Below are 12,917 nucleotides of genomic sequence, written 5' to 3'. Positions count from 1 at the left end.
TGGAAAAAAAAAAGTGGAAAAAAAAAAGAGGGAAAAATAGTGGGAAAAAAGTTCCAGAGCAAACCAGAATTCAGTATGGTCCAGTCCATGTTCAGGAATCTTTTTCCAAAACTTTCTAATAAGCTTCTGTAATTGATCAAGTGGACCAGTTCAGTTTATGAAAAGCAGTCTCAGGATAATCTGAAATTCAGGTGGGGAATATTTCACCCCAAAAGATTTCAAGCAGTCATTAAAGGACTAGCTGAAGAGAGGCACAGAGAGCTCTAACAGCACCTGTTCCCTCCTCCCGGTCTTCTTTCTTCTACAAAATCTGAACATATTCATCCTTAGAAGTTAAAATGAGTGAACTTCCTGAACATCAGAGCTATGCATGAAGCTATTTACAAACTTGCCTTAGCAAGCTCCTTAACAACCTGACTTGATACAGAACAAAAGGTGCTACAGAAACAATGTCAGTACAACAGTAATAATGCAAGTGATCAAAGTAATTAATAACTATAACAAGGTTTTTGAAAACTGCACCTCAGAAGTAGTTTTATGAAAGGTTTCATTTCAAAGTTGACATTGAATACTTGAGTTTACTCCATCAGCCTCTTGGCTTTTGTAGACAGTGTATTCTACAATTCTCATTCAGAAGAAACAAGGGTGGACAGTGCATCTCCAAAGTTCATTACAATAATTTCACTAAGTTTGTCAGATCCTGTACAGAATGTACAGGTGAAGATTAAAAAGTGAATCTTTCATATCAGCACTGAGCAAACAAGCCACAGAACTCTGACTGCAAAAGTGATAAAAAATGATTTTTTTTTAAACTGTACATCTAAACAAACACAAGAGGCATTGTAGTGGATGTTATAAACACGAACACCTGTAAAACACACTTGCAATATACCTGAATCTAAGTCATTTTCACATGTACAGAAGGAAACATTCCCAACTGCTACTTCTCTGAACAGACTACAGTCATATCCATGCTGCCCACCCCCATTTAATCATGCCACATGGTAAACAAATACTGCAGTATTTACTTAGCAGAATAAGTGAGTATATCTGACCAAGAACCCTGATATTCTTGGTGCTTCAGCCAGTACCTTTTCATGAAAAACAATATCAAATAATTTGCCACAATGAAACAGTTGAAAATATTAGCTGTGAAATCTTAAAAAAAGTTATACATTTGATAAATACTGCATTTCAAAACTTAAGAGAAAGAACTCCTATGTCCCAGTGCCCACCAAAAAAACAAAAAACAAAAAATCTTTTCTCCTCCACCAGTGACAAAATGTCTAAATGAAGAATTTTATCCTTCCAAGTCACCTTACAGTCTCCTCTGGTACATATATAAAAATTCAACTTCAACTATTGGAAGCAATTGCCAGACACATTAATTTTTAACAGATCATGCAAAAACAAATTAAAAAAAAAAATCTACTTGCCACCTCAACTAACTTTCCTGAAAGAAAGAACACAGTGAACCATTCTCACACTTGAAAAGCCTACAGAGAACCACTGAATCAGGTTTTTGTGACTTTGCTTTAAGTCATTTCAGGACTGATGATACAATGCAAATTATTTCCAAATCAACAAACTGATCTTTGTGAGTCAGACTGCAGCAAGAGTCGTCCTCTTCTTTTGTTAGAAAACAAAGAATAAAAGCAATAGAGTAAGCTATATTTTTATCTCAGGCATAGCCATAAACCCTGAATGCCATCACTGGGATAGGAGTATTCTCACTGGGATTGGAGCATTCTCTCAAATTCCAGTCCATGAGAGGCCTGTTGAAACTTAGAAGCTTTTTGCACTCTACATGCTATTTCTTTGCACAAGGTTTTGCAGTGCACCATACAAAGTTACACTCACATTCACACAGTCAGTGAGGCACTGCTTTAAAGACTTTGAATAGAGGCTCCAGGCACTGGGCTCAATGTGTAAAGCACCATATCAATATAAAGAATTCACAATACAATTAAACGCAGGCAGGCAGCATGTAGAAATTCATAAAGCTGCTACAAGCAGTTTCTCGAGCATAGCCCGCTCAAGCAGAGCAAGTCTGGCTGTTTACAGGGTGAGTTTGCAATTATAAGAGCATTTTTAATAGAAGCAATGTAATTTTAATCAACCTCTCTCCCCATTACTCATACCTGCTCCTGTGTCACCCTTGACTCCTGCTGGAACAACCATTTTTCTGGCTGCATAATAAAACAGATTGGGAAATAGACCCAGGGTGAGAGAGGCAGCCTCACAGAAATGCTAAGGGTATTTTTTGACTTAGACCAGTTCCTCAGTGCTTCTCAGCAGCAGCCTTCACCAAGGCTTATGCCAACACAAAAGAAAAGTGACACAAAAATCATGTGCAAAAAAAAAAAGGGGCATGTGGAATAAAAGAAATGCCAATGATATTAAAAGATCAGCCTAAGCTGGTATCACAGGAGATAAGAGTCGATGTTTACAGCTTTTACTATGACAAGTAATACAGCCCTGGCACAGTTAAAAGGGTCAACCTGAATACCATTGCTCCTAGCAAATAACATGATTCACAGAGTTTACTGACACCTATTTTTGTCTTCCTTGTGATACCTGTGCCTCTCCACAGGTGAAACTCAGAGTTTGCTTTGAGCTGGATAGGCTTTACAGGTAGTTTTTAAGAGACTAGATTTGTGTGCTACCTCAGGATTCTGAAGTTAAATACTACAGAAATCCAGTTCCTCAGATTCTCATACAGACCCAAGAGAACAACAAGACACTTAAATCTATGCTGTTGTAAGCTGAATATTCTTCTCACATCACTCAATTCATGAACTACTTAAAGGTCTTTTCTAGTCAACATCTTCAGTGATAAACTGCTGTGTGTAATCATCATAAGCAGATAGAGCAAAAATAGCAAAGTACATGCAGAAGAAAAAAGACAAACATTGACAGACACATTGAAAGCATTTTACTATATGAATTCATTAAAAAATAGACAAAAAATAAAAGAATCCTATTCAGTATTTCCATGTCAATTCTCAGCATTACACACTGAAACCAAAGACAAGTAAAGAAAAGAGATACTTGAGTTGTTCTGGTAAACTTCAGTGTAAATGCAGCATTTCATTTCTGCTGAAATTATTTTTTATTTTTTGGATTTCCACTAAGTAGCATACATATTGAAAAAACTTAACTGTTACATTACTCGTGACTTCGCAAAACTTTTAGCAGATTGAACATGTCACAACAGGCTATAGAAACTAAAACTATTGCATGGCCCTTTAGCTTTCATTTTCTTACCTTCTAAAGGAACATTTAAAAGGAACTGTTTAAAAAAAGTACAACCAGGCTTACAAAATTACTTGTTTGATAACACTTTGTCTTCTTTCTAATAATCTATAATATTTTTAAGAAGTAAAAAGTTTAGTTTTCAGCATTTAGGTTGCATTTGCCCTTGAGATGCAGCACTGAGCCTGGGTAGTGGAGGGAGTTTGTTCCTGGGAAAGCATGTGGGACTTGCTCCCTAGGACAGTACAACAATGCAGATTAACTACCCAACTTTTAAATAACATGTAAAGCAATTTTAAATGTGCAGAAAGATCCTAAAATTAAACCTAAGACAATCCTGAAGCTTTTACGGCACATTTTAAATCTATTTTATGGAAACAATCATTCTTAAAGTTGTAATAGCCTCTGTTCTAGTTTCCTAGTGCTTAGCTCCCATCCCTTTCCACATCAGGGCAGAAGCACAGAGCAACTTCCTTCTAAATACTTGGAAAGGCCTACCAAAACTGCATTTGGAGTGTCCATAACTTGCAGCTGAGAAAAACATAATCAAATCTGTCAATTCTTGAACTTGATATGTACTTGGGTAATAAACTGATAAAACTGATGAAAGTACTGCACTTGTGTGTCCTGCCTGCTGTGATGTCACAACAGGAAACCAGAACAGTGAAGCTCTGCAGTGAGGGACAGAGGAATAGTGAGAGAAACGAGTATTTCTTTCTTTCCAACTACTCAAGCTTCGAAAAGTAAGTTTCAGACATCCATTAGGCTGAAGTGAATATGAGTGTTGGGCCATAATATTATTTTTATAAGGTATGCTGTGCCACTGAAGATGACAACACCCCACCTATTCATACTTTCCTGTGTACTATAGGTTTACATATCAACTTTGATCCACTTCAGAGTGAAGCATCTTAGCTTAACTGACAGTCAGGAGCTAAACCATCTCATCTCAGCTGAGGCAGACCAGGGAGCTCACACCAGCCTTCACTAGGAGAATTACTGGGCAGCAACCTCTCACAGCCATGCTGAGACAGAGTCATCAGGCAGGGAGAGAGGCCACATGAAGTCTGCCAAGTTAGATCAGAATACGACAAAGATGATTTCACAAGCAGCTAATGAAGATTCAGGAGGAGATTCTGGCTCCCTTCCACCTCCTGCCTTTGAACACAGCACAGAGGTGACTTTCTTCACTTACCCATTTTCCTCACCCCACACACACCTTCCATAACCATCTCATGCACTGCTTGGCCCTCTGCCTTTCTCTACATTTCCCTATACCTCTGGAAATCTGTGTGTTAAGCAACCAGACAGGGAAAGGCCAGAGAAAGAGATAATACAAGCATTAAATCGGATGCACTGGGTAGAAGTAGCTTCAAGAGGAAGAGCAGGAGTCCAAGGTAGGGAAAAATAAAAAACAGTTTCCCGGTTTATTGCAGCAGAGGGAAACAAAACCAGGAAGGGCAAAGCACAGCAAGGAGAGCATACTCAGCAGAAGCCAACAAGTCAAGTCAGGATATAGAAAATTCTACTGGTAGGCAATTAGTTCATAGATATTTCATGGTATTTGGTGAGCTTCATAATTAGTTAAATCTTATTTGGCATGTATTACTTGACTAATGCTGTGGCATCTTTTTTAACACATTCCATGAATATTACTTCCTGTACCATAACCTGTCTCACTCTACCAATACATAAATACTATTTAATAGAAAGGTAGTTTACGCATTAAAATGAAACACCATGAACTTGCATTATTCCCCACACTTGCAACAGAGGTGCTGCCTAGGAAGACTTTCACAGAATCAAAGTATGGCGCAGGTTGGAAGAGACCTTGAAGACTATCTAGACCATCTGCCAACCTCCCTAGCATAGGCAGGGACACCTTTCACAAGAACAGCTTGTTTAGAGCTCCATCCAAGCTGGCCTTGAACACTTCCAGGGATGGAGCATCCACAACTTCTCTGGGCAACCTGTGCCAGTGCCTCACTTGAAGCCTATGCTTATCTAGGTTTTCAAATCCTAGGTCTTTCTACACTTTCTTCAAGCAAACACATAAGTACAAGTGCTCCCATTCCTCAGTGAAGCATTTTCAGGGTATGTCCACACTGCCTAATGCCATGTTGATACACCACAACTCTACTTCTCTACCTGAGGCAGCTTCAAGGCAGACTGAATGCGTCCTGGGAGGTGCCCAAAGTGTTGAGAAGCAGAATAAATCAGGCAGTACGCTGTTCCCAGGCTGCTCCCAACAACCAGAAAAACTTGTTCCAACTTCTCCCACATGGCAATGTGCAATACAGACCTACACATGGATCTGGGAAGAAGTGAATTAGAATGAAGTAAGGAAGCGAGTATCCATACGTTGCTGTAAGTTTTCTGGTTTGTCTGAACAGCCTCAATTAACATATCTTGCTTTGCTGTAAAAGCCAAGAAACAGGAAGAGCTGGTCTGCAGCTTCACTATGCATTTTCAAGCATCGCACAATTCTATCTTGGTAGCAGCAATGCCCAAAACCCAACCAAAGTTTCAACTCACTTAAAACTTATTTACAAACTCATTATCAACATCCATACAACTGTCAAACAACATACATGACATACGTACAGTTGCAAAGGACAAGTCTAAGAGACTGGTTAACCATAGCCTCATCAACTACACAGGCTGGCATTGACAGGCTTCCTCAGCTCATGGCCTCACTGGCAATGCGGCTGGTCCTCAAGAATGGACCTGCCACACGCAGCAGCAAAGGTGACCTGTCTCCAAAGAGGAGGAAGGCAGCAAGCCATGATAGCCACCCTTACGACTTGCCAGACAACCCCTGGCTAGACATTGCCCCTCCAGCCCTACATATTAATATCACCATGGGCCACACCTCTCCCCCAGCTGTCTCCAGCCTTCACCCTTGGAGAGAAAGAAGCCTCCATTTCCTAAAGCCTGGGACCAGTCTTCTCTCTGAGAGCGAAGGGTGGGGGAGCAAAAGGCATTTTTCAACTATAAAGTCCGTGATGAAGTGAGGCCATGCACATGCCATGGAGCAATTTGTTCATCACGACAGGAAGATGATCTCAGTGCATGTGAGGCACAGCCAGAGGGCCTCGACAGACAGGAACCATGAGGTGTGGTGCACAGCTAGAGGGTTTTGGGGGAAAGGCACTGCGGGGTGCCAGACACAGTCAGGGGATTTAGGGAAACAGACACCGTGGGGTGTAGGGCACAGACAGAAAGCTTGGAGGCCAAGCACTGCAGAGTGTGAGGTACACTCAGTGGGGCTGGGGGGACACCACAGGGCACTGCCTCAGAGTCTGGAGTTAAGGCACAGCAACGTGCAGACGGGGACAGGGACCAGGGATGCTGGTGCGGCCAGAAGACGAAGGTGGGAAGGGAAAAAGCTCAGCGCGGCACAGCCGGGGGTCTGCAGGAGGGGCAAGAGGAAAGCGGGCGCAATCACGGAGTTTGAAAGGAAGGTGGGAAGGAGGCAGCCCGAGCCCCATCCCATCCCGTCCGACCCTTCCCAAGAGCGCCCCGCTGCCCCGCGCCTCCCCCTGTGCCGCCCCGCGCTCCCGCTTCCCGCTTCCCGCTTCCCGCTCCCGCCGGGTGCACTCACGCGGCAGCCGCGCGACCCCACCTATCCCCGCACCGCCGGGCGCCAACTGCGCGGCAGCTCCGTGCGGGAGACTGGGAGGCGAGGGCGGGGGCGGGGCGGGACGGACCGCCCCGGACCGCCCCGCAGCTCGGACTGCCCCCCCATTCTGCCCGCACTGCCCCAGACCGCCCGCCGGACTGCCCTGCGGGCTGCCCCGCACCGCCCCCGCCCAGCTCGCACACCGACCACGATGGGGCACGCTCCGGAGGCAGAGTCGCCGGCCCCGACCCTGCCGTCCTGCCCCCTCCCGAGAGGGCCGGACGGGGCTCGGGACCGCCGGGATACCACAGGCAGTAGCGAGTGGCGGAAGGCCCGCATCCCTCCTATCCCGCGGGATCCCCCTGCCCCGCGACCGGGAACGTCCTGTCCTACCTCCGGGTATAGGGGCTAAGAGTTACAGACCTTCGTGAGCAAGTCCAGAGAAGGCCTTGAGGATGATCCGAGGGCTCGAACACCTCTTTATCAGAAAAGGCTGAGAAAGTTGGGGCTGTTATGCCTGGAGAAGAGGAGATTTCAGGAAGACCTCATAGCTCATCCCAGTGCCTAAAGGGGGTTACAGGAAAGACGGGGAGTGGCATACGAAAAGGGGGAATGGCTTGAAACTGAAAGACTGAAGGTTTAGATTAGATATCAGGAAGAAATTCTCTACTGTGAGGGTGGTGAGGCACTGGTGCAGGTTGCCCAGAAAAGTTGTGGATGCCTCATCCCTGGAGTGTTCAAGGCCAGGTTGGATGGAGCTTTGAGCAACCTGGTTTAGTGGAAGGTGGATTTGTCCACAGCTGGGTGATTGAAACTAGGTGATCTATGAGGTCTCTTCCAACCCAAACCATTCTGTGATCCTATGACTAGGAAAAGGACAACTGTTTTTCTGCCTGTTGAAATACCCACTGCTACAGCGTTCAAGGGTTCCTCGAGATGACCCTAGATCTCGATCTCACTAATGTTTTCTGCCAGCATGCCATGTGGCTTCTTGACACTGCTCTGGGATTGGTGGCAACTAAATGTCGCTCTAAGCAACACAGGGAAAATTTAGTAATTCCTTGTTTAAAAACAAAGCACAATTGGTCAGCTTTGTCTCAATGGTTTAAGGTACACTCCTACCCCAAAAAGACGGCAGTACTCCTCTCTTAAAAGATGTTTAGGATGAAGGTAACAGTCCCCAGTGACTCCCATCTAGAGAATTATGGGGCACAAAGAAAGGTGATTGGGAATTCCTAGTGTATAAACAGGTGCTCCATTTAGTCCACAGAAGGCTAGAAATTACAGCTTTTTGAGATGGTTAGCATGGAGATGATAGCTCAAGTCAAAAGAATTGGCAAAAACAAGCAGTAGGGAGAGGATATGAAGGCAAACTGAAGAAAAGAAGCAAATTCATTTGATGATGTACAGAGACACACAAGATGAAAGAACTGTGAGCTGATGGTGTGAAGTGAACATATGGCCAGTATGGAGGGGCAGAAGGGGGTCTCTGAGCTGGAGGACTGCAAAAAGATCGGACCTGAAGTTTGACATTACAAGAGGCATAACCAGCATAGAAAGCTTGTTATAAGCGTGGAAACATTATGAGAGGCTGACAGACAGAAGGTGGGATGTGCCAACATAACGTGTAACAGGAAACCTGCAGAACCTCCATGTATCACTTAGTAATTGATTAGGGTGGGGATTAGGAAGAGGACTTTGTCCTTTTGGATTTGTTTCATGCTTCTGTTGGAATTGCTAGGATTACGACAGGTGAAGAAATCCTAGGGGTTTTGAAAGAGCATTTTAATGAGATCACTGGGTTTGGCCAAAAGGGATATGTCAAAATATGATAAACCATTGAGCAATACGGTATGTCTCACCTAGGAGGGAAAAATCCCCCCAAAACTCAAACCAGCCCCTTCTCCATTCAGCTTTCGGAAGAGAACATTTTCTTTTAATTATTAGTTCAAAACTATTTTTTTCCAAAACATTTGCCAAGAAAAATTTCAAACAGACCTTAGGAACCAGCACATCCCTGTTCAGGCAGAGTCCCTGTGAGCCTTAGGAGTAATAAGTCATGCACGGGGATGTGGCTATGTGGCTCAGCCAGCAACTAATATTTCTCACGTGTTGCAAAATCTATTTTGCCATGCCTGATAGGGCTGCCTTGGCTGAGACAAAATGGGACACTGGGGTGCCTAACAACAAAAAGTAAGTAGGTTACCTGTACACTTCAAAATACAAGACTGTTGTCATTAATGGGGAAAACAAACAAACAAACAAAAACAACCAAATAAAACAATAATAATGAGATGCAAGCTAACAGCTTTTACATGTTTTATGCCAACAACGTTTGTATCAGCAGATTTTCTCTGGAGTCCGTAAAAAGCGTAAGAGTCCTTGCTTTCCATGCACTTCAGCAGCAAAGGTAATTTGAATCATCAAGCAAGTCTATGAGGGTTGGGAGAGAACAGAAATAATAGTTGACCTGTTCAGGGCAGGTAAATGATTAACATGCATCAGAGGAAAGGCAGCGTGAAGGAGACAGCTGTGCCTTGCACACAAAGAAAACAGAGGCACACAGCAAGTCAGAGGCATTTACATTGTAAAAGAGGGAGCTGGCAGCAAACAGGTTTTTTCAGTGCTTAGCATGTGAAAGCTGCATATGATATTTACTGTAAATTTAAGTTACCTTTAAAGTTCCCTACATTCCTCATCCAAGAACAGGGCAAGAGATAAAGGAACATAGACAATGAAGACAGCTCATCAGATTTTACAAGATGGTAAATACTTAACTAGTGGTCTACAAAGCACTGTGTTTGCCATGAATACTGCTAACCAATGCTTTTTCTTTTTTTGTTGCCTTATTAGAATCCAGGTAGTTTATATGGTTTGAGTCTTTTAGAGATAAGTACTCTCTAGGACTGTATTTGAAGCCTTGAATCGCTGATTGGCAGAAGAATCGCAGGAGCCACGCCCTAGTCCAGCAAAAGTATTGGGTGCTTTTGCTGACACAGTACAAGCTAATCATCCCAATAACACCAACAGATATCTGCACACAAATCTTGAAGAGATGCAAGTGTAACCCAAATCTTGTTTGCAAGCTTTGCTTTTCTGGAGAACATCAAGTTTGCCTGTGCACCAATACTGGTCATGTACAACTGCCAAACCTGTCCCAGACAGGTTCTGCTGCAAGTGGCCTGTCTCCCATGGCTGACATAGCACAGTGTGCTGCTGTGTTTGGCAGCTGGACTGGTGACAAAAGGGACCTCTATGCCCTTTCTTATTGTCCAGTTGGAGTTACTTTCAGACTTTGCTACCTGCTTATTGAAGAAAAATTTGCTTTTTCTACCTAGTCCTCTGAGTCTTTTGTGTAGCTCATTTCCCTACCTAGGTCTGTTCCAGAAAAACATGCATGGGCCCTTGTGTAATGCTGGCAGTACCTTCCAGAAACAGTTTCCACGTGGCAGACGATTTCCTCCTAAGACATGTATCATCCATTTTGCTGTGCGACAAGGTGAGAAAATGACTCAGTTCTGCTCATCTCTCTATAGATAAGCCGAGTTTTGCAAAGAGGTTTCTCCCTCCCTCTGTGGACATACACTGCAGGTACAGAAGTGAGTAGTCACTGCTGGGTTTGCATAGCTTCTGGACACCACAAACCCACCACAAACTACTGCAGTATTGTCAAGTCAGCCTGTGTCAATAGCTACACATTTACCTGCATGGTGAGTTCCAGTTTTGCCATCTGAACAATAGTGAATTTGATAAATTCTTGGAAATATGTCAAGGTTATTCAGATATGTAAATTTCCATATAAACTCAGATATCTCAAATAAAAGTATTAAAACCATTAGGTCCATAAAACAATTGTTTTAATGTTATGCATGGTTCTAGGTTCTAGGCTGGTTCTAGGCAGGAGTAAAGGAAGACGCTGTCCCAAAAGTAGAGTGAGAAATGACTATTGCAAAAATAGAAGCAATAATCTGAAATGTATGAAAAATGTCATTAAAGGGGAGGTTTAACAGAAGGAGTGTCATGGTGTCATATATATATGATATACATATGTGATATATATACTTTTTATTATGCATGTATATATTTTAAAGTTTCTGTATAATGCATATAGTATATAGATATGCAGAATATACTGTATTTCCAAATAGAATGCATAGACACACACATGATATAATACACTTTATTATAAACACAGTGTGGTTCTCAAATGAAAACGGCTAGTGACTCACTTCTTCACAGTGTATTGCTTGAACGTAGGCTGATGGCAACTCAGTCTATAACAGGAATAAGAATTAAATCATCTGCAAATAGTGCATTGCAGTTAGCCAAAGAAGCCTTACGAGAAAACCAAAGCCAGCACACCTGGCCAGCTTATTCCCAAAAATCATAATCTTGCATCACCAGACTTTTCATTTTAGTCTGTCCCATGTCTGAAAACAATATATGAAAAAAAGAGCCAGACAGTGGCCACTCTGGAGCCCACATCTTTCAGCTTTTCACAGCTGAGAACTCTAATTCAGGCGCTATCTACCAACTGTTTGGTTATACAAAATTTCTAGCTAAGTCCTTCATAAGTCAAATTTTAACTGTATCTGTTACTGTCAGTGGTGGGAACAAATGTTTTATTCTGTAGGAGTGCACAAAGACAAAGCTAAAAGAGGTAGCATTTTTTTCAGGATGCTAGAGGGTTGTGAGGTCTGTTTGTTGTAGCTGGGCCACAACAGTATGTCATGATCACAGCCTAATACATGAGCTAGATGCATAAATATGTCTCAGAAAATCAGTTCCTTTTAAGGAACAGTGTTCCATGACTCCAAAAGGATTCTAACATGTGTCATTAAAAAAAAACAGAAGTCAACAAAAAACTGAATGTTAACTTTAAGAATATCTGCACTGTGCTGGAGAGGCTTTAGTTGGCCAAGGTGGCAGGTGTGTGCCATGATGCAATACACCCAAAGGACAGAGAGCTTTAGAAAGATCAAGAACAATAAACTGCTAGTACATACTACACCACATCATGTGGATTTTTCCTTGATTTAAAGTTTGATTTGTGTTTGTGGAAACAAGTGAGTTAATGAGGCAAACAAAGACAACCCAGTATAGCCTATAGAAACTCTTCGGTGCTAGTAAAGACTTGGCCGTCTGTGTCATCACCCCATTCCATGTGCTGCACAACATCTGCAAGGGTAAGAGTAAGATCTTAGGTACAGCCTTGAGTAGCTACAGATTTGCACTTTGAACACAAAAGGAGCAGACTCTTTATCCAAGCATCATGTGATGACACAGAGATGTATAAATAGCTGTATTGCTAATTTTCCTATTTCCTATAATTTTTCCATATAATTTTCCTATTTCCTCTGTAGTGAAAAACCCCACTATGTGAGCTCATGGGCTGCCATGTTTCCATGAACAGAAGGACAGGGAGGCCTGTCAAAGAGTTTGCTCTGCTATGTTCAGTGTCCATGCAAAAGCTCCAACTAATTTTGCGAGATTCCAGATATTTTGCTGTGAAAATGCATTACCAGGATGTTACCCCTAGATTAAAGAATGAGAAGAGGCCTTCAAATATGAGCCCTCAAATTGTTTCATTTGTTTCATATTCAGGCCGCTAAGGCTCAGGAGATAACTTGTCAGGCAACTGAGTATCACTGTGAGAAACAGACAGCTACAAAACTTCTGAGAAAGCTATAGAAAGGCGCCTCTTCCTGTTCAAAAGCCAACCAGCTGCTTTTTTCTCCTGTCTCTTCGCATATTTCTTATGCCAACATTCATAATGACTCCCATGAAGCCTACTAAACTGCAGAATCTTGCTAATAGCAAAACAATACCTCTTATTTTTCTCTGCCAGTCTCTGATATGAACAAAACCAAAAAAGTAGAAAAGGGTGTTTTGCCATTAATTATAACAAATCCACAGTCCATTCTGCCTTGACAGATATGACAGTACTCAAAGAATGCAAAATTACAGTAAAATCATACCAAGAAGTTATTTTCTAAAATTGATTCTTGATCACATTACATGTGCTTAACAATACATTGTT

General features: G+C 42.4%; 1 protein-coding gene across 3 annotated transcripts in view; it reads right to left on the bottom strand.

Annotated features, from left to right (window-relative positions):
• ELOVL7 (ELOVL fatty acid elongase 7) overlaps nucleotides 1–6,934 on the bottom strand; it is a 31,642-nt gene extending 24,708 nt beyond the window's left edge. The window contains exon 1 of one of the 3 annotated variants that reach the window (XM_027883194.1): nucleotides 6,860–6,934. The gene's annotated coding sequence lies outside the window, so the exon portion shown is untranslated. Of the gene's footprint in view, nucleotides 1–6,536; nucleotides 6,562–6,859 lie in introns of those variants that run through there. The other 2 variants (XM_027883195.1, XM_027883196.1) reach the window with 2 other exon arrangements.
• Nucleotides 6,935–12,917: the final 5,983 nt, after the last annotated feature.

This window comes from Empidonax traillii, unplaced genomic scaffold (genome assembly GCF_003031625.1).
Source record: "Empidonax traillii isolate 1590-97213 ecotype Southwest subspecies unplaced genomic scaffold, ASM303162v1 scaffold120:size1031401, whole genome shotgun sequence".
In the NCBI taxonomy this organism is placed as follows: Eukaryota; Metazoa; Chordata; class Aves; order Passeriformes; family Tyrannidae; genus Empidonax; species Empidonax traillii.
This window is presented reverse-complemented; position numbering and strand designations above follow the sequence as displayed.